Source organism: Silene latifolia, chromosome 3 (assembly GCF_048544455.1).
Source record: "Silene latifolia isolate original U9 population chromosome 3, ASM4854445v1, whole genome shotgun sequence".
Taxonomy (NCBI): domain Eukaryota; kingdom Viridiplantae; phylum Streptophyta; class Magnoliopsida; order Caryophyllales; family Caryophyllaceae; genus Silene; species Silene latifolia.
In genome coordinates this window covers 121,574,798-121,596,646 of record NC_133528.1, presented here as the reverse complement: position 1 = coordinate 121,596,646, position 21,849 = coordinate 121,574,798, and positions in this window count along the sequence as shown.

The window sequence follows — 21,849 nt, the reverse complement described above, 5'->3', positions numbered from 1 at the left end:
CCAACGTGGAGAAACACGACATGGGTGCTTATAATCTTGGATCGTTGTTGAGTTTGAAGCTTATCAAGGTGGTCAAACCATTCCTAGATGCTTGTCTTGATTATTGGGACCCGAATTATCACGTTTTTGCTTTCCCTGGAGATGACATTTGCCCATTTCCTGAAGAAATTGCTGCGATCGGTGGGTGGGACCCAGAACACTTGCCTGCTATTTCTTCTACTTCACAAGGGTATAAGAACAAGTTTAGAGACTTGCTTGGGTTGACAAGAATTGAGGTGGACCGTCTAATGACCTCGAAAAGAGTGCGAATGTTGGACTTTATTGACCGATTCATTAACAAGGCCGACCCCACCATCTCTTATGTTGCTAGGCGAAGGGCATTTGGATTTTGCTTGTTACATGTATATGTCCTTCAAGGGCATGTTGATGAGGATTTGAGAGGTGATACCCGTTTCCTGAGCCTAGTTGAGCAAATGGAACTGCGCAGGAGCTCAGCCTGTTTATGTTTAGGAGAGATCCTATTGGGTTTGGATAACAGGAAAGCCAATCGTGACCTACCTTATTTGGGAAGTCCCATTATCTTGCAGGTAAAGAATTTCTTCTCTTCTTTTTCTTGTTTTTTTTTTAACACCTGCTTTTTGGTAGGTTTGGGTTATGGAGCGTCTTCAATTGATCGAGCCCCCAGTTAATGTTCCTGCCTATCATGCTCGCTCAATTGCTATGAGGACTAGGCTCTACATGGTGGACTTCACTCGAGCCTGCAATTATTGGGAAAACAAATTGAAGAGTGATGATGGCCCCTTGATTAGATGGATCGTGCCATGGTGGCATCTCAAATCTGTCATTGGAGCATCTTCCTTGGATCCTACCCGATCTGTGCGCATTCCTGGCTTGGAATTCATGGTATGCATCTTCCCGGAGAGGCTGATGAGACAGGTTGGGCTGAATCAGACAATCCCGAAGCTTGACACTGTCCCGCAGACTGCCGTGGCGCTTACTACTGAGAGTCGAAGAGAGTGGGCCATTAAATGGGCTCAAAGAAACGTATGGTTCTTGAACTCTTCTGTTAGTGCCTTATGGGTGTCGGACTCCTATCTGTGGTGGAGGAAAGCTACTACTCTGGAGGAGCGTGAGAGATTGAGGAAGCGCGAGCCCGTTGACTACAAGGTGCGCGAGGTGGAAAAGGAGAAAGAGAAGCATCTGACTGAGGGAGAGGAAGAAGCCGGGTTTCGAGTTGTTCATCCTTCGAAGAAACCGAAGACCTCTTCTGTCGTGGACAAAGTGATTGACAGGAATGAGAAGGCTAGACCACGAGAAAGACCGTTGGTGATTAGGTCCGAAGTGGCGCAAGAGCGTCCGGCTCGGGGTCGTGACAGGAAATATGACAAAAATGACAAGGGCAAAGGGAAAATGGAGGAATAGCCCAAGTCTTTATTATTATTTATTATTATGATTGTAATAAGAAGGTGGGGTTTTGAGAATCCTAGCCTATTTTATTATTATTTATTTTTTTTGTTTATCTTTAGCATTATTATTATGTAGCGTACTATTATTATTATTAGAAAATGAATGAAATAAAGGACGTTAGTTGGTTATGAAACCGTTGTGATTTTCTATTTATTATTCTTGTCGAATTCCAAATGCAACTGCAAATGTCCTTCTATTTACATTTTAAAATTAATGGGTTGTATCCTGCGAAGGATTGCCAACGTATTCATTAAAAAAATGAAATCAAACCCTTGCGCGTAGTTCGAGTAAATGTAAAAGAATAATTGTTCTAAGCAAGAGCTTGTAATGAACTTAGAAAAATAAGCATGAGCTTTTTACTTACTCTTAAGGTGCAATTCAGTTTATTTGATGATATGAGGATGACAAATTGCCAGAATGCGAGAGCAGGGTGACATTAGCTTATTTAAGCTTGGCCAGGGGCCGTTTATTTAGTGCCACAAGAGCGACGCGTAAGGTTACGCGAGGCGCGTTTTTGTTCCTATTCTAGGCATAATACCGCTTTAGTTGGTCAAGGTTTGTTGGGTTGGCAAATTCATTCCTATCTAGGTCTGTGATTCTAACCGCACCCCCTGGAAGTATGGACTTGACTAGAAATGGCCCAGCCCAATTAGGTTTGAATTTTCCTCGTGGATCGACAGGTAAAAGAGCTCTAATCGACTTGAGTACTAAGTCTCCTTCCTTGATGTTCCTTGGCTTGACCCTTTTGTTGAAGGCTCGTTTGATACGTGCTTGATATGTTTGGACATTATGTAATGCGCGTAGCCTACATTCATCCAGGAGGATGAGTTCTTCATATCTATCCCTCTTCCAATCGGCTTCCGGGATTTGACTTTCGAGTAAGATACGCAATGATGGTATTTCTAACTCGACTGGCTGTACAGCTTCCATGTCGTAGGTCAAATAGAAAGGGGTGGTCCTAGTGGGCGTCCTAACAGATGTACGATATCCCCATAAAGCAAAGGGTGTCTTGCTTGGCCAATCTCGATAGTTGTAAATCATTTTCTTGAGAATTGTGACAACGTTCTTGTTTGCCGCCTCTACTGCGCCGTTAGTCTGTGGTCTATATGGCGAAGAGTGGTGATGCCTAATTTTGTACTTGGCTAGAAATTGCTCAGTCTCATCTTGGAAATGTGATCCATTATCACTAATGATCTCATGTGGGCAACCGTATCGACAGAGGATGAAACAGTGACCTCCTGTTCCGGCTGGAGTTATCTTCCCGATTATATCAATTCCCCATGCAGAAAATGGCCAAGGAGATGTCATCGTATAGAGCAATGAAGGAGGGACATGCGTACATTCCCGAAGATTTGGCAGTTGTGGCAATGTCTTACGTATTTGGTGCAATCGGATTCCATTGTGGTCCAATAATACCCCAAACGTGTGATTTTCTTTGCCATCATGGGCCCACTCATGTGAGGACCGCATTCTCCATCATGGACCTCTTCCATCACTTTCCGCGCCTGTGAATGATCAAGGCAACGTAGGATTACACCAAGAGGTGTTCTTTTGTATAACTCTCCTTGCATGAGAACGTATTGGGAAGCTAGTAGGCGTATAGCACGTTGTCCCCTTTTTGTCCATATCCGGTGGATAGGTACCGTTGCGCTTGAAGTTTAGGATTGCTTGGAACCAAGGTTCCTCTGTGATTTCCTCTTCATCGGTGATTTGGTGGACATAAGCTGGTTCTGATCGTCGTTCGATACATAAAAGCATTTCCACCATGTCATCTGGCATATTAATCAGAGATGCAAGTTTTGCAAGAGCATCTACAAATTGATTTTCTTCTCGAGGTAGGTGTAGATAGGTCACATGATCAAAGAATTGGGCAACTTGATCTATTCTGGCTTGATAAGGTGCTAAGCTTTCGCTTCGGATTTTCCAAGATCCCGTAACTTGATTGATGATCAGGAACAAATCCCCATGTACTCGGAGGTTTTTACTGCCTAAGCTCACTGCCGCTTGTAGTCCAATGAGACAAGCTTCGTATTCGGCAGCATTATTTGTCACCTCGAAGTCGAGTTTGACAGAGATCGGTGTATGCTCGCCCTCAGGGGAAATGAGCAACACTCCTATTCCAAATCCTCTTAAGTTTGATGCTCCATCAAAGTAAAGGTCCCAGGAGTCTACATCGGTTTGGAGTATATCCTCGTCTGGAAATGACCAAGTATCTATTGTTTGTGCATCATTGATGGGATTTTCTGCAAAGAATTCGGCAACGGCGCGCCCTTTTATAACTTTCAGAGGCACGTATTTGAGATCGAACTCTGAGAGCATCAAGGTCTATCATGCTAAGCGTCCGTTGAGGACGGGTTTCTCGAAGAGGTATTTGACAGGATCCATTTTGGAGTATATTTTGACGGAGTAGCTAAGCATGTAATGACGTAGCTTCTTCGTTTCCCACACAAGAGCGAGGCATGTCTTTTCGAGTTGTGAGTATTTGCACTCGTACTCCAGGAACTTCTTACTAAGGTAGTAAATAGCCCTTTCTTCCTTTCCTACAGTTTAAGCTAGCATGGCGCCCATGGCTGTTTCGGTTACTGTGAGATATAAACCAAGAGGTTGATCTCGTCGAGGTGGCATGAGTACTGGTGGTTTAGCTAATATCTCCTTAATTCGGTCGAATGCCTTTTAAAAGTCATCATCCCACATGGTGTGCTCTGTTTTCTTGAGCTTTTTGAAGATAGGTTCGCAGATCATGGTGAGTTTCGATATGAATCGACTTATATATTGCACTTTTCCCAGGACTCCTCTGACTTCTTTTTCCGTTTGAGGTTGTGGCATTTCGATCAGAGCTTTGATCTTGGAAGGGTCTATTTCTATACCTCGTTGGCTAACGACGTATCCCAGGAGTTTGCCAGATGTTACCCTGAATGCGCACTTCTGAGGATTGAGCCTCATGTTGTACTTTCGTAGCCTTGAGAAGAATTTGCGAAGGTTCGTAATATGCCCCTCTCTATCCTTGGACTTGACAATCATGTCGTCTACGTATACCTCAACTTCTTTATGCATCATGTCATGTAGAAGTGTAGTTGCGGTGCGTTGATATGTAGCTCCGGCGTTGATTAACCCTAACGGCATGACCGTGTAGCAATAGGTTCCCCATTGAGTGACAAAGGCGGTCTTATGCATGTCTTCTATGGCCATCTTGATTTGGTTGTAACCCGCGTGCTCATCCATGAAGGATAGTAACACGTGATATGCGGTATTGTCCACCAATATGTCGATATGTGGTAGAGGAAAGTCATTTTTAGGACTTGCTTTCTTTAAGTCTCTAAAATCAACACAAACACGGATTCTCCCATCCTTTTTGGGTACGGGTACTATGTTGGCTACCCAGTCAGAGTACTCGGAAACTTTGATGAACCCGACTTTGAATTGCTTATCGACTTCTTCCTTAATCTTGAGAGCCCATTCTGTCCTCATTCGACGAAGCTTCTGTTTCACGGGCTTGAAACCTGGCTTAATTGGGATTCTATGTTCGGCGATATCCCTGTCGATCCCTGACATGTCTTTGTAGGACCAAGCGAAAACGTCTTTGAACTTGTGTAGGAGGTCTATGAAACTGGCCCTTTCGGTAGAGCTCAAGGTAGTCCCTATCCTAAGTTCTTGGGGTTCTAGTTCGGTTCCTACATTGATGGGTTCGGTGTTCTCTATTACTGGTCCCCCTTCCTCCTCTTGTAGTATTTCCTTGGCTATGTAGGGAGGTATCTCAATTGAGTCTGGGTCTGGGTCATCCTCAGTATCATCGTAAACAGAATTGCATTCAAGATAACACAAAGAGTAAGCAGAACCTGATTTATTCATATTAAAGTTTGAGAAAAGTTAAAACAAAGAAGCCATCTAATTTGTGGTCAGCGGCGGTAAAGGGACAGCGGTTGGGACATTTTCCGAACTACTGTTGCTATTTGACGCTAAGTTAGGAGAAACAAGGGGAGTGGGAATGACGACAGGAGGAGACTCTCTAGTAACTTCTCTAGACTCTGACTCTAACTCTGACTCTGACTCTGACTCGAATTCATCGTCTTCTGCTTCTCCTTTGAACATTTCTCCTTCTCCAGTGGTGAGCTTGAAGAGTCTTCCTTGATTGTTGGTCCACTTGATTGATTTTCTCCATCCTTTCTGCTGGTTCGCGTTTGTTTCTGTGATTAACGTGGTGATCGTCTTGAAGTATCATGGTAATGATCTCATCCTGCGCGGCTCTAACAAATCGGTTTTCTCCAAATAGTAGACTAATAGCTTGTTCGTCTAAGCAAGGTGCTTGACGAGCCTTGACGGTAGGAACCGTTTCTGGAGGAATGAAGTAGCAATCGTGAAAGATCTCGATTCCGGCTAGCTTCCTTCCGAGGTAGTGCCAAGGTTCGGGAAATCCGTGAAAGAGTTCTTGACTTCCTTCCCTAACAAAGTATCCATTTAGGGTAGGGAGATATGGTCGCATTTGGACTCCTACGTGCTTACGGCTTTGAACTTGAGCAAGCATCTCGAGAACTTCCTCTTTCGTGGGTTTGTATCCTAGTCCAAGTGGTGTCCTTTTTTAGTTGCCTTCCTTGTAGGGTGCGAAAGTGTTTCTTCGGGCAGGGTTCAAAGGCATTCCCGGGAAGTATCCCTGGGATTTGAGTATGTGGTTGACCACCAAGTTGGATTAGGGATCGTAGTATAGGGGTGCCAACTCACTTTCTATGACACTTATGCTTTGAAAGCCCCCAAGTTCATATACTGGATCCGCAAGGACTTGATTATTTGACTTCTTTTCGATTATTGCCTTGATGGGCGACGAAGTGATCGTCACTACTTTGCCATTTAGTGGGATTTTGATCTTTTGGTGAAGGGTCGATGTTACTGCTTTGGAAGCGTGAATCCAAGGTCTTCCCAGAAGTATGTTGAAGGAAGCTTCAATATCCACTATTTGGAAGTTAACCTTTCGCTCAATTGGCCCGGTGGCTATTGTTAGGTTAATGAGTCCTACTACCTTTCGTCGTGTACCATCATATGCGCTGACACCTTGATTGGTAGGGGTCCAATCCGACTCTTTCATGCCTAGTTTGTATGCCGTTTTCAAGGGTATGACGTTGACCACGGAGCCATCATCCACCAAGGTCATTGGCACATTCTTCTTTAAGCAAATGATAGTGATGTAGAGAGCCAAGTTGTGACTAGCGCCAAAAGGCGGCAAATCTTCATCTGAGAAAGTAATAGGATTACTTAGCTTCGGTGATTCTTGGAAGACCAAGTTGACTATATCGTCGGGTGTGGAGTTATGTGCTACATTTAGTTTGGCCAAAGCTTGCAGTAAAGCTTGGCGATGTGGGAATGAGCTTGCTACTAGTTGCCAGACTGAAAGATCAGCCTTTGTCTTCTGTAATTGCTTTAGTAGATGGTAAGTAGAGTCATCTTCATTATCATTTGGTGCGATAATGTTGGTTGGACCATTTTGAGAAGTATTTTGATATGGACGCCCCGAACGAGTTAGGTGGTCCACATCTTGGTCTTCACCATTTTGGACTGTAGCTAGTTCCCTCATTCTCATGATCTCGTCCTCTAATTGTGTAATTTGGTCGACTAGTTTATCAACCACGGCGACTACTTCTTGCATAGTAGCATTTTGGGAGAAAATTAGTGGCGCATGTTCTTTAGGTGTTGCATTGGGGTCATGTAAAGTTGTCACCACATTTTCCAATTCCGAAACTTGTCTATCCACACTCCTTGCCCATGCGATGAAGTCGGTAATGGTAGGGAAAATGGTAGAGTAGAACCCTTCATTCTCGATCGCGTGGATCTCATCTTCGACTGGAGAAATGAGGTGTGAACAATCTAAGGTAGATTCTTCACTTGTGATCACTAGAATTCCAAGAGGATTCTGAGTATTGTTGGGCTTACCTCCCGGCGGTATTGGTAGTCGACCATCCTCAATCATGTCTTGGAGGACATTTTTCAATTTGTAGCATTTTTCTGTGTCATGTCCCTTACCCCTATGATATTCGCAGTATGAATTCTCGTCCCAGAACTTGGATTTATTTTTCGGTTCGGGTGTAGGGCCTATGGGTTGGAGTTTGCCTTGTTTCATCAACCTTTTTAGAGCATTGGAGTAAGTGTCCCCAAGATTTGTAAATTTCCTCGGTGGGGTACTCTTCTTGGATGGCTCGAGGAGGTTAACTTCATCGGTTTTGCTAGTGGAGCCGTAAGAAGGACTTGTTGAGCCTTGATATCCTCGGCCTACCGTTTTGGACAAGAGCCCTTTACGGATGTCATCTTCGATCCTTGTTCCTAGTACGGTTAAGTCTTTGAAAGTTTTGATGTTTTGGTACCTCAAATGACTCGCATAGATGGGTTTTAGGTTGTCCACGAACTTTTCCACGAGGGTAGCTTTGTCTGGGCGTTCAACTAGTTGGGTACTAGTCTTCCTCCACCTACTTAGGAAGTCGGTGAAACATTCTTTGTCATTTTGGGTAAGAACCTCTAAAGTGCGCATGTTGATTTGGATCTCAGCATTATCCGCATATTGCTTGGCAAACTCGATCGCGGCATCTTCCCAAGTAGCGATCGTCTTATGTTATAGAGAGTAGAACCATTGCTTTGGGATAGTGTCAAGAGACGAAGGAAAGATCCTTAAGAACATCTCGGGTTTGATGCCTTTGATAGACATGTAGTCCTTGAAAGCACGGATGTGATTCAAAGGGTTTTCGTGTCCCTTGAATCTAGGGATATCCGTCATGTTGAAGTTGGTTGGCAACTTGGAACTCACGGCCTCATACTTACGGTTATTTTCCCTATAAATGTCATCCCCTTTGAGATACATCAATTGTTCCTCCAAATATTGGAGTCGTTTCTCAGCTGCAGTCATTCCTATAGGAGGGTTTTTTTCCCCGAAGGTGTTCACAAAGCCATCATCTACTTCACTTTCCCGAGGAGGCAACCTCATTTCTACGGTATAAATTCGGCCTTCGATTGTATCGAGGCGGTCGTGCACTTGATCTTGAGTAACTTGGAGGCGAGCTAGCACGGTCAGGATTTGATCATTATCATTCTGGGGTTGGTCGGTGCTTACGTCGCTTGTTTCAGGCATCTTGGAAACTGGATAAGAGATCGACGATGAATCAAAACATGATCGACCATTCTAACACACTTACTAAGAGAGAAATGCTTTGACTTATGAAGTGGGTGTGTGCCACTTATGTCGAGTGAGTTTTTGAAGAAATGACGAAGTTTGAAAATGTGGGTCCTAGACAACTGTAGTGTAGTTGTAGGAGTGGACTCGAAGTGAGGTTTTGAAATGGGCTTGGGCCTGGAATTTTGACTCGACAAATGGACAGAGTTTTGACTCGGTTTTGCGCTAATCATTGGCTTTTTCGAAATTTACATCTTAAAGGAATTTTGATTTTACAAAAATCGTCATGGTTTCGTTTAGAAATGGTGACCATGTAAGGTACAAACATTTATACAAGCATTATAACGGGATGCTGAGTGCATTTAAAAGGGTTTTGGTTTAAAGGGTGGGTTGCCATACCGAACAATCAAACCCGAAGTCTGTGGAGAGGCTCGTACCAAACAAGAGTAAGGCCGATTCCTAGTCCATTTCCTCAAGTAGTGAAAGTCCTTGATACAAACAAGAGTAAGTACCATCGTATGGATGACGTCAATCGCTATCCAGCCTTAGGCCCAAATAAGAATTAGGACCGTTTAGACGGGACGATTGGTCTAATTGGTTGGGTTGGGCCTAGGAGGGCCGAATAAAATGATCTAGGAAGATCGAGTTATGAAAACCGACAATTGTCTTGTACAAACTATTCCCTAACCTTGTTCAAGTTTCACCCTTTTGGCTACACGTAAGTGTATTATCCCCAGCAGAGTCGCCAAACTGTGGACATGGGCCACGGGGGCGCTTGGGAAACAAGCGTTTGCATTTGTGGAGTCGCCACCAATTTATTGTGTAAAATTGGAAATCGTTCGAATACCTCGTGCCATGTCAAGACACAAAGTAGTGATATGAACACCAAGAACTCGTTACCCTTAGCATTCTATGTCTAGAATGACTCTCGTGGATGCCAATGAACACGGATGTTCACAAAGATCTGGAGTAAGGGGTGAGGGTACGTATTAGGAAGCTCTTTTAATCGAACACCTAATCCCGCCCGCCTCGATAGTGGCCTCTACTAATGATTAGGGAAATTAGCTATACTCGATATATTGTCGATTATATGCATGCAATGCAACATCCAAGTTTTAATCCTAGCATGTGAGAATTAGTACTAAGTCGGTGGACAATTAATTTAACATACAAGTGAGTCGAAGTAGGGATTTAGATTCAATTACATGTGAAGGCATACAAGCAATATGATAAAAGAAAATACAATAATACAATAATGAAAATTACAATAATTACATCGGTTTCATTAATTCATGTCGAAAATACTTTTAAAACGGATAATTTGGGAAAGAATAAACAAATAAATTAACGAACAGGAATTAGGCGATAATACGAATAATAGTTAATTACATACGTAAACTAATTAAACTAGGTCAAGGCAGAACGGAAGTTCGAGACAAAATCAACTGAACAGCAGCGCAGATCGCGCCCTGCGGAAGAGGCGCAGCGATTCTTGCGTCTTCTCCAAGGCCGAGTTCGGCATGGAAGCCGAATCGCAAATCGTTAGTATTCGTGGGTGAATTTAATGATTGATTACGATATTCGACTCGGATGAAAGTGATTTAATACATTAATTACATGTGAATGAGTCATAAAAACGATAAAACATGGATGAAACGAATGTAAACGAATTAATTACATGAATGAAAGATGGATTAGTGACATGAGTGAACTAATTAGGTTAAATACAAAGAATTAATGAAGAACTAATGACGGATATGATAATAGACAGATGGAAATATATCAAAGGTCGAATTCCAGAAACTCAATATGAAAGAATCGAATCTCTACAACCCGGATTGACTTTAATGACGAAAACCCGCAAATATTCGTTATAAGGGATTTAAGTCGGGATTTAATGATGAATTACATGCTAACAGTGATTAACAATATGCAAAACTATTATGTGAACGAAACAAGAGCAAATAATGACGAAAGAAAACAAAGAAACTAAACTAACAGAGGACGAAGGAAGAAGAAAGGAAGCAGGAACTGCGGCAGCCTCACGAAGAGGCGCAGCAAGTGCTGCGTCCTTTCCAAGAGGCGCAAAAGTTGCTGCGTCCCTTCTCGACATCTGTCTTCTGTTAATCCGTAAAAAAGGATTTAAACAAAGGGTTTTAGAAATCGGTTTTAATTGTATTTTCGACATAAATCTTACATGATGATTACAAAAAGTAAATAACAATAAATAATAGAGGATTTACACCCTCAGGCTTACATGTTTGACGAAACGAGATGAACTAAGTTAATGTTTAGTGATGCTCGACTCGAATGTAACGAAAGTGCCCTCGTAAGAGGAAAACGACTAAGATTGATTAAAGTTGATTATGGTGGAGTTGGTCAAATTGGTCGGTCATGCAAAACGAGGCTGGTACTCAGAAAGATCCGAGCTTACGTGGTCGAAAATTCAAGCACGTAGGCGCCAAAACGCAAGAACGTGGTCTAGAATGCAAAGGGAGAAGAGAAGGGCGGACACTCGCGTGAGAAATATGAGGAGCGAAGGCTCCTATTTATACTAATCATGTGAAGGAATTAGGGTTTTCGGAGAGATTTTGGAAGTGAATCGCGAAAAGATATGAAAAGATACGAAAAATACGCATAAAAGGACTTGGGAAGAGGCGCAGTAGGCACTGCGTCCCTTGGAAGAAGCGCAACAGCTGCTGCGTCTGTTCCCAAGTGGTTTCCTCCTGCGGAAGAAAGATTTCCGTGTTTAATTTATGGAATAACGGATTAATCTTATTTTCCTTAATATTTTGTATGAATATTACGGGAAATTCTTTACCAAAGATTAAAAGATTGTGAAATATGGAATAAAAATATCCGGAACATTCCAGAACATTCCGACTCGGGATTTTAGCGGTTATCAGAAAATGAAGACGGTTTTAGGCCCGGACTCCAAATGTACTCTAATTACTGTCAAAATGACCGTATCGGCGCGTAGATGACAATTAAGAGGTAGACACCAGTGTTTGAGCAATCACTTGACGATAAACTTACGAACTGTCACAAATCATTCCGCATACCAAACATGCGGCCCAATCATCACCGGGTGGTTTGCAGGAGGTGCAGAAATGAGGTATCTACAGAAAGTGATTTAGCATATTATTAACATATGAAATCGTCATAAAAGCGATAAAAATGAATTAGAACGAATTAAAAAGGATTAAAACGAATTACAAATTAATTAGGGTTATTTATAGAGACGGAAACGAATTAGACAAACTAGAAATAAACGGTAAAAATATGTACAAAAGGCGAACTTCAGAAACTTGATATGAATGAATCGAGTCTCTAAAAATCCGGGTTGATTTGATGACGAATACCCACAAATATCGATTATAAGGGATTTAAGTCGGAAAAGGCGATAATTATTAAGAATACGTGTAATTATTATTATATACGAATAGAAGAGAAGAAAATAAGAAACAGAAAACAAAAGAGGACGGATTAACAGAGAGGCGAGGAAGAAGAAGAAAAGCAGGAACTGCGGCAGCCTCTGGAAGAGGCGCAACAGTTGCTGCGTTTCTTCTCGACGTCTGCCTACTGTTAATCCGTGAAAATAGTTTAACAAAAGGGTTTTAGAAATCGGTTTTAAGTATAATTTTGACGTAAATCTTACATTAATTAATACAAAAGTAAAATACAATAATAAAAGATGGGATTTACACCCTCGGACTTACATGTTTGAAGAAACGAGATTAACTAAGTTAACGTTTTAGCGATTGCTCCACTCGAATGTATGATGAAAGTGCCCTCGTAAGAGGATTTAGACTAAATTGATTGATTAATTGAGGTGTAGTTGGTCAAATTGGTCGGTCATGCAACGTGGCTAGTACTCAGAAGGATCCGAGCTTATGTGGTCGATTGATCAATCACGTAGACGTCAATAAGCTTAGAGCACGGTCTTAGAATGCAAAGGGAGAAGAGAAGGGTGGACACTCGCATGAGAAATATGTGGAACGAAATATGTGGAACAAAGGTCCCTATTTATACTAATCACACGGAGGAATTATGGAATGAATAAAACTTTGGAAACAAATCTCGAAAAGATCTGAAAATATGCAGAAAAGGGCTGGGGAAGAGGCGCAGTAGCTACTGCGACTCTTGGAAGAGGCGCAGCAGATGCTGCGTCCTTTCCCCAAAGGTTTCCTCCTGCGGAAGAAAGATTTCCGCGTTTTTTTTTTGGAATTGCGGTACATCTCGACTTCCTTATTCCCTAAAATAAGATCTTCGGGATATATTTTACCAAAAGGATATAAAATTGAATTATGGAATAAATATCCGGAACATTCTAGAACATTCCGACTCGGCATTTTAAACGGTTTATTAGAAAGTGAAGCGGTTTTTTACCCGGACTCCAAATGAACTCTAATTACTGTCAAAACGACCGTAATGGTGCGTAGATGACAACCAAGGGGTAGACACAAGTATTTGAGCTATCACTTGACGATAAACTTACGAACTGTCATAAATTGTTCTGTGTACCAAACACGCGGTCCAATCATCACCGGGTGGCTTTCGGGAGGTGCAGAAATGAGGTATCTACAAAAGGCAGTGAAAAGGTCCTCTCATTATAGAAGTTAGAGTACGGTGTACCTGTTCTATCGTACTCATATATTCAGCTGCACTATGCCCCGCCATACCACATCGTTCACAAGGTGTATCATGTTGGACCAAGGCATTAACTGTCTGCTGGTTTCCCAAAGATTGGGATGTCTTCAATTCGGCAATTTGGGCAGTCAATGCCTCTAACTGGGCTGCAACGGCGCCATCTGAACTTCCCCCTTTTGCACTACCTCTGGGTTACCATACTCAGCAGTGTGAGTAGCTATCTCATCAATCAATTTCCAAGCATTGGCATCACTACTGTTGTTTTGAAACCTCCCATTGCAGAAGAATCAAGTAAGGCTCTATGGTCATCATACAACCCATTATAAAACTGATTGCATAGAAACCAGATCTGGAAACCATGATGGGGAACAGAGCAGACTACTCTCTTGAAGCGAACCCATGCCTCATCGAGGTCTTCAGTGGGGCCCTATTTAAAACTCGTGATTTGGCTTCTAAGAGCATTTATCTTCTGTGGTGGAAAATACCTCTTGTATAATGCAAGAGCGAGTGTATTCTAGTCAGTAAGAGCATTTGCCTCCATGTCCAAATCACGCAATCACTTTGCAACACCATCTCGCAGAGAAAAAGGGAATAGAACATGTTTTACTTGGTCATGCGTTTCTCCGGCAGTCAAAGGGATTGAGCAACAGTATGTAACGAACTTCTCCATATGTTTGGCAGGATCTTCAGTAGCTCCTCCTCCAAACATGTTCCGCTCTACCAGGTTAATATAGGACGAGCGGATCTCAAAGGTACCATCATCGGTGGTTGGCAACTTGAATCCCTTAGGAATGGATGCAAGGGTAGGATCTGAATGGCTTGCTAAGGTGGCCATGATCGTAGTAGGGGCAGAAGTAAAGGTGTCTTTCTCTAAAGACGGATTTTCTGCAATGAAAGCGGCGTAGGCAGCGTCAAGCGTACTCAAGTCTTCGGCTTGATGGATTTCTCTCCAAAAGTTTCGTCTAGCTCGAAAAGTCTTTTCTGGTTTAGAGTCAAATGGTATGAGCTCGGACCTGTGAGACCTGGGCATAAACAAACACTAAAGAAAAGAATAAGAGCGGCCTCAAGGAACCAAAGTTCCCTGAGACAAGACAAACTAAAATAAACAAATAGAAATTGTTGCCTCCCCGGCAACGGCGCCAAAATTTGATGAGGCTGTCGCAACCTATCAAAAATAAACCAACTGGTCTCTAACTAATATAGCTAGGGAAGTTGGGATTGTATCCACAGGGAGGCTTTTAGCGTTCTACTTGTCAAATTAAGCCTGTCTAGGTAACCAAAATGGGTTTGTTTGATTTGTGATCTAAACTAAAGCAATAAAATAAAAGAGTTTAAAGAGAGAATTTATGTCGAGAAAAATATAAGAGAAAGGAGCTACGATCGTCGGTTCACCATGAATTGTCGCGAGTCTAAGGTAGGGTCATAGGTCAGTCTCAATTACCGGTCTAAAAGGTAGTGAAAAGGTCTTTTCGGATCACTATTCGCCCTAAAATGCTTCCAGCGGGCTCTCGCAACTTACTAGGGCACTCTAATGTTTACAACAGGTCTAATCCTTACCACGCTTTCGATCTTAGGCCGGGATTTACCAAATCAAAGGACTAATTGTAGCCTTTAATTAATTATTCGTATATTTAATGTTGCAATTAACAATAAAGACTAATAAAATTGATTAACCTAATCGCCTAATTAACAACCCTTAACTTTCCATGGATCCTCTAAATCCTAGCAAGAGATTTAGCTACTCATGTTGAAATCGATAACAATAATTAAAATAGATGAGAAATAAAGAGGATGCATAATTAAATTGATCAAAAGAGAAATAAACATAAACTAAAACTAATGATGAACGCAAGAGAAATAATTAAAACTAAATAAGAAGAACGAAAGAGGGGATTAAATTGATTACCAAAATAAATCCGAGTAGGAGCAAAGTAGAGAGGAGAATTCAATCTAGATCTAAAAGTTTGAGAAAGTTTCTACGTAGTAATGTTTCTAACTGTCTGCTTGCATAAAAGAAAGTGTAACCTAATTAAAAGATTACAAGAACTTTTATACTAGGTCCAAATAAAAGAAATAAACCGAGCAAAATCACGTCTATCCGTCTACTTAGTCGATCGACATAGGTACAATGTCGATCCACAATATGTATAGAAGTTGATCGACATTGTAGAGGGTGCCGATCGACATAGCTGAAAGTTCTCCAAAACGGTCCCCTGTGTCGATTGACAATGTCTATCGACATATAGACCTGTGTCTATCGACAATGTGTAGGGTGGTCGATCGACACTCAGCTGAATGTCGATAGACAGCATATAAGTGTCTAGACAACATGCATGTTGTCAATAGACAAAGACTAAAAAACTTCAATCTTTGATGAAGTCCGTGTCTATTGGCAATGTCTAACGACATATAATCCTGCGTCTATCGACAATAGCAGCAAGTCAATGGACATCATGTATAAAACTCCATTCCTTGCTCTCCTAAGCTCGTCTAAACACTTCCAAGCTTCTCTCTTGTTCCTTTACCGAACGGATTTGGCTTCTAAATGCATAAGTGAGTCTCAAACCTACAAGAGACATGAAATACACCCAAAGTAGCAAATACGGGAGGAAATAGAATGAAATAATCATATAAGTAAATAGAAATGTGTGCCAAACATGTGAATAAACGCATACAAAAGGCACACATCAAGGCCCGAAAATCCCATGGCCCAATTCAATATAATAGGCCCGGGTTTGGGCCGCTTTTATGGCCCGAATTTTGGCCCCGCCCGGCCGAACATATGCAAAATTTACGAATATGTACAATTTAAGAATGTTAATAAGCATTTAGTAAAATAATTAAGCAATCAATTGTTGTATTGTAAATAAGCCGTAATAACTTGTTTACATTTATTAGTTTGATAAGCCTTAGTATTTTTCTTTACCACTATTTATATGATAAAAAATGAGCTAATGATTTTGAATCATACTAGTGCCGATAAATTTTTTACCATTACCGGCGTACTAAGTGAATGTTTTTGAGCCTAAAGAACAACAAATATCAAATCAATTACAAAACTACATTCTACAACAACATACACTGAGCACCGCACTAAAATATACTGTATTATTACACTACTAAAAATTGTGCATTTAGTTTGTATGAGTCACCTTAAGCAGTAGGTTCATAGAAGCTACATTAGGTTACTACTTTTTAATTCACAATACTCGGAAAAATCACACAATTCTATACGAAAATTTTGATAACAAATACACAAAGTATCTAACTTCATAATAAGGATTTTTAAACTTATGTCAAGAGGAAAAATATTTACCCCGAATTGGCCCGAAAACCCGCATGGGCCGGGTTTGGGCCGATAAATTAGGCCGCACTTGTAGCCCGACCCACACACTTGGGCCTAATTTAATGTTTGGGCCCGACCCAAATCCGGCCCGACCCATGATCACCTCTAATCAATCAATACATATATATAAAGCAGAAACTTTTCGAGCGATATTAGAGAGTCCAACTTTTATAAAATTCTATGTATATAAAAATATATTTTAAATTTAATAAAATTATTATTATTAGTCCTAATAAAATTGTACCAAAACTAATAAAAGTATATTATCTAATGCTACAGCTAATCAAAAGTCTAATAGTAACAGAAAACTTATATGAACTAATAACAAATTTTAATGAAATTATTAGTCCTAAATTAAAGAAAGTTAACTTAACTTCAAAGGAGTAGCACTAGAAGTGTTCCATATACGTAATTCTCCTCTAATTTATATGAGACTCCTAATTTATATGTAAGACATAATTTAATTTATCCGATTTTGAATCTTTTTAGGAACATTACTATGGACTATATAAGATCATTGAATAATTGATGTCTCCATATCCATCGAAATTAGTGGTTAAAAATCTCTCATATAATCTAATTATTTCAGCTTTCGTATAAGTATATTGCAACTTTAAGGTACTTTCCGAAACTTATGATACTATTTTTGCAATTGTTCGTTTTTGTCATGACTTATGATACTATTTTTACAATGGTTCGTTTTTGTCATATTTTAATCTTTTCATTATTTATAATAGTTGTACATAGTATTCATGCATTTACTACAAGTATATCCTTTCATCATTACTCACAAACACATGCTTTATGAAGAGATACGCTCTATCACAGATTCACAGGGAAGTAACGTATAACACTATAGAGTAATTTGGTTTGCTTATACGAGTAATTTGATTGCTTTTGCCTATTACTATTGTTTCATATTCATACTATGTGCGTGGTCTATCAAACGTATAGTTCTAATAGAGCAATTTGGTTTGAAATTTCAGGTACAAGACAAGGTTGAAGTTGAGTGTATAACATGGTTGTTGTCTTCAGGACAATGTTGTTAAGATCGGGATTCTACTTTAAATTGATAAGCTTCCTAGGATTGAATCGGTAGGATCGGATCATAGAATCGTAAAATTGTTTTATCAAAATATGTTAAAATCTTACAGAAGAAAAAAAGAATAATGGTGTCATCCAACCTCTTGATCCACACCTTTAATCTCGCTAAAGTCTGATACATTGGCGTGAATAGTCTTTGTTCTCACCTTAAAAGTTAATCCTTCTGCACACTATACTAATTTTCAAAGAATAAAAGTCGTTGAAGAGTAAACTAAGCCACACTTTTTTTTTCATAAATTTACAAGCTTTTGAGAATGGTTAAAGACGTTTGTCAAAAAAAGAGAATGGTTAAAGGGTACCATTTTATGGGATGGTCTAAAATATACATTTAAATGATTTTTAAAAATATATATAAAGCAATATTATCTTGAGCGATTAGAGAATCTACAACAATCAATCAATCAATCAATACATATGTTAAAAGCAGGAACTTTTTGAGCGATATTAGAGAGTCCAACTTTTTTAGTAAAATTTTGCTAATAAAAAATTCTTCTAATAAAAGTAGATATCGCAAAATTTAAACAATAAAAAATTCTCCTAATAAGAATAGACTTCTTAAGATTTAAAACAAATTTTGTAAATAACCCTAATAATATAAGTAGATGTTAAAGTTATTAAATTTAATTTAATTTCTAATAATAAAATAGTACTTCAATTTCTAATAATAAAATAGTACTTCAATATATTGTAGAAGTACAATATATAGAATATATGTAAAAAACAATATATGAGAATGTTAACGATAGATCGTAATAATGTATGATGCACGGTATATTTCAATTTCATTCTAATATTCTGTTCAATAAAACAAGTTTTCGAACAACTTTTACGATACAAATTTATGAAAACGCCAATTATTATAGAACTACGAGAGTTTAGGAATGTCATTTGTAAGATTTATCAGTTTATGTTATTCCCTCCACATATAAAACAATTCACCGATCTATATATGTTACTCCGTCCATCCCATATTATTGTCCCTCTTCTATTTTGGATGGATTTAGGAAAAATGGGCGAAATACCTATTCTACTCCTATAATTATAGAAGTAGAAACGATAATATTATGGCGAGGAAGGGATAGTTAGGGGGCGTTTAGTTGGGGGGAATAAGGAAAAGGAAAGAGAATAAAAATGGCTGATTCCTTTTGTTGTTGTTTGTTTGACACAAAGAAAGGGTAACCCATACCCCCCCTTACCCCCAAAACCATTCTCATCCTTACCCCTCCCCCCCTTGGGTAAGCCCATAACCCCATAATCCCTTCTTCCTCCTACTCCCTATTTCCACCACTCCCACCAACACCCACCACACCCTCTCACACCGTCAACCACTGCCACCTACACCCTACACCCACCACACCGACACAACCACCACCAGGGATGCCGACACAACCACCACCAACGACGCCGCCTGTCCACGCTACCCCATATCCTCAACCACTAAACACCACACCAACAACTTCAGTAACTCTCCCACCCCACCAACCACCACCAACACCTTCCTCGGTCACACCACTGCAACCGCCCGACGCCGGGCACACCAGATCTAGTGTTTTAAGGAGTGGGGGAGGGGTTTTCGAAGGGTTGTGGTGAATTTTTTAGAATGAATAAGGTGTTTGGGGTCGGGATTGTGGTGTTTGTTGAGGGCGTGAGGCGCGGTGATTAAGTTCGTCGTGGGGTACCGTGAGGAAGATCGTCGGCGCCGCTACTTGTGGTGGTGTCGGTGTAGATAATGGTGGCAGGTGGTGGGTAATGGTGGTGGAGGTGGTGGATGTTGGCTTTTAATTCCCTTTTCCTCTAATTGTCAACCAAACACCCAAGTATAATATGGGTGATCCCATTCATTTCCCTCTCATACCCTTTCTTGATTTCATTCTCTTACTCTTTCCCGTACCAAACGCCCCCTAATATGTTTAAGAGCAATAATGAGTGTCTAAACTTTTTCATTACTAAATTTAGAAAGGGAGCAATTATTTTAGGATAAATTTTTGGGAGAAATGGGAGGAGCGGATAAGTTAGCTGATTAAATAAAAAAAAATTGACAAACTAACTGAAAGTTAGCTAATTTTTGGTAAAGTGGCATAATCAATACTCCATATTTAATAGTATCTTATCTATCACATGCTACTATTTTGATAAATAAGTTACTTATCAAATATTTACAATAAGAAAAAAAACAATTTTGATGAAAATGGAAAATCTATCATAAGTGTCCAATTATATCGCATTTGTTTTGGATGCAGCAAATATAAATAAAGTTTTCACAAATTCTCATTTGTGACGGGCATATCCGTCGCAAGTTTGCGACGGGTCAAGTAATATCCATTTGGGATAGATAAGACAAAAGGAGAATGCCTAGGGAGTATCAATCTGTTTTGTCTTATCTTTCCACATGAGTAGTACTTGACCCATCGCAAACTTGTGACGGATATGCCCGTCACAAGAGAGACTTATTGTAAAGTTTTAGGCTTGAATAGAATTTTAAATCATACCAACCATGAGCGTTAGACATGGGTAAAACTAATATCAGAATTATTTGAGAAAATTAGAGAATAAACGAGTATATAACAATTAAACGGAATGAAATTGTTTTAAGATCTTTACAAGATGAGGTGGTTATGGTTTAAGGGATTTCAAACTAAATGTACTTCGTCCTCTTCACAATGATCTTCCGTATTACTTTTGCACACCTGTCAATACGGTAATTTGACCATGATTTTCGACATTAATGGTCAAAGTTATAAAATTTTGACCCCTTAAGAAACAAGGTAGAAGATGTTTAAGAAGGGAAGAGAGCATATATGATGAATTTTTTAATATTACTCATAGTGGTATTCTTTACCAAGTGTGATATGCCAGTTATGTTGTTAAATAATATTAACTCCATAAAATGATTATCTAACGAGACATGTCTTATCATCAACCGACTTGGAAAATTCATAGTAGAAGGGAAAATAATTACGAGTTCCAAAGTCGACAAAAGGTACTCAACCCGAAGATAATAATGACTTTCTCGGATACAAAGATCCCTTTTGTTCTTAAACGGAGACAATATACATATATAGAGGCCATGCTACACCATGACAATAAATAAGAGTCAGGGACAAACACTTAATCATCTTGGAGTTTATCTGTCGAAACCAGTTTTTATTAGCAGTAACGGACATCTTTACTTAGCAGCGTCAAAGAACAACGCCATCTGAGGAGTTAAGTTTCTACATCCATGACAGAGGAGAAATGTATCAAGGCCACACGAAGGACATTGTTTACAAAGAAGTTTTCACAAATTTATCAAATTAGGTGTCGTATTATATATTTTGCATGAAGCTTTTAAGGATAAGTAGTCTTAGCTGTAAATAGTAAAAGACTACGCCGGTTAAAAAATCGATGGTGCGTAAAACAATAAGAACGGTAACTCTATAATCCAACTATATCCCTAAATGTTATACAACTGATATAGTTAAAAATCAAATGCCACAACGTTTTTGTTGCGTTATTGTTATAGGAACTGATGATTAATCGTCAATTCTCATCTGATTCAACCCCGAAATTTTATTTTCTCCCATTTACAACATAGTTTTACTTTTTGGTAAATTTAATTGTCTTCTATTACCAAACTTGGTAAATTAAACCAACGTTTTCAGCGACGCTATAAAATACTAAGTTGGTAACTCGACGATTTTAATGATGCTATAAACTACTAACCGGTGTTATCAGAGATGATACTACTAGGTGCACCATGCATTCTATGTAATAGAATCACAAATATTTTTTTTATTGTTGTTTAGAGACTACTAATTCTATTGAAATGCAGTTTGTATTTGATTTTGCGAGAGGGTCAAGGTAATTTATGTGTTAAAAGATCTAACATTTTTTTCTACACGCACTAAATATATGTTATGATACCTGTTATTTTATGTAACACCATTTAGTTTTATGTAGTTGTTATATGTTAAAATAATTTGCAAAACTCATTAAGGCATATCTCAGTTATTAAGGGTTCATTTTGGTGAATTGCACCATGTTTATGGAGATAGCGTTTTGTATTTAAATAAAACCGTTGGTGCCTATAACGATGAAAAAGTTAACTGATATGGATGATAACTACTGAATTTCAAAGCTTCTATGCTAAAAGTAC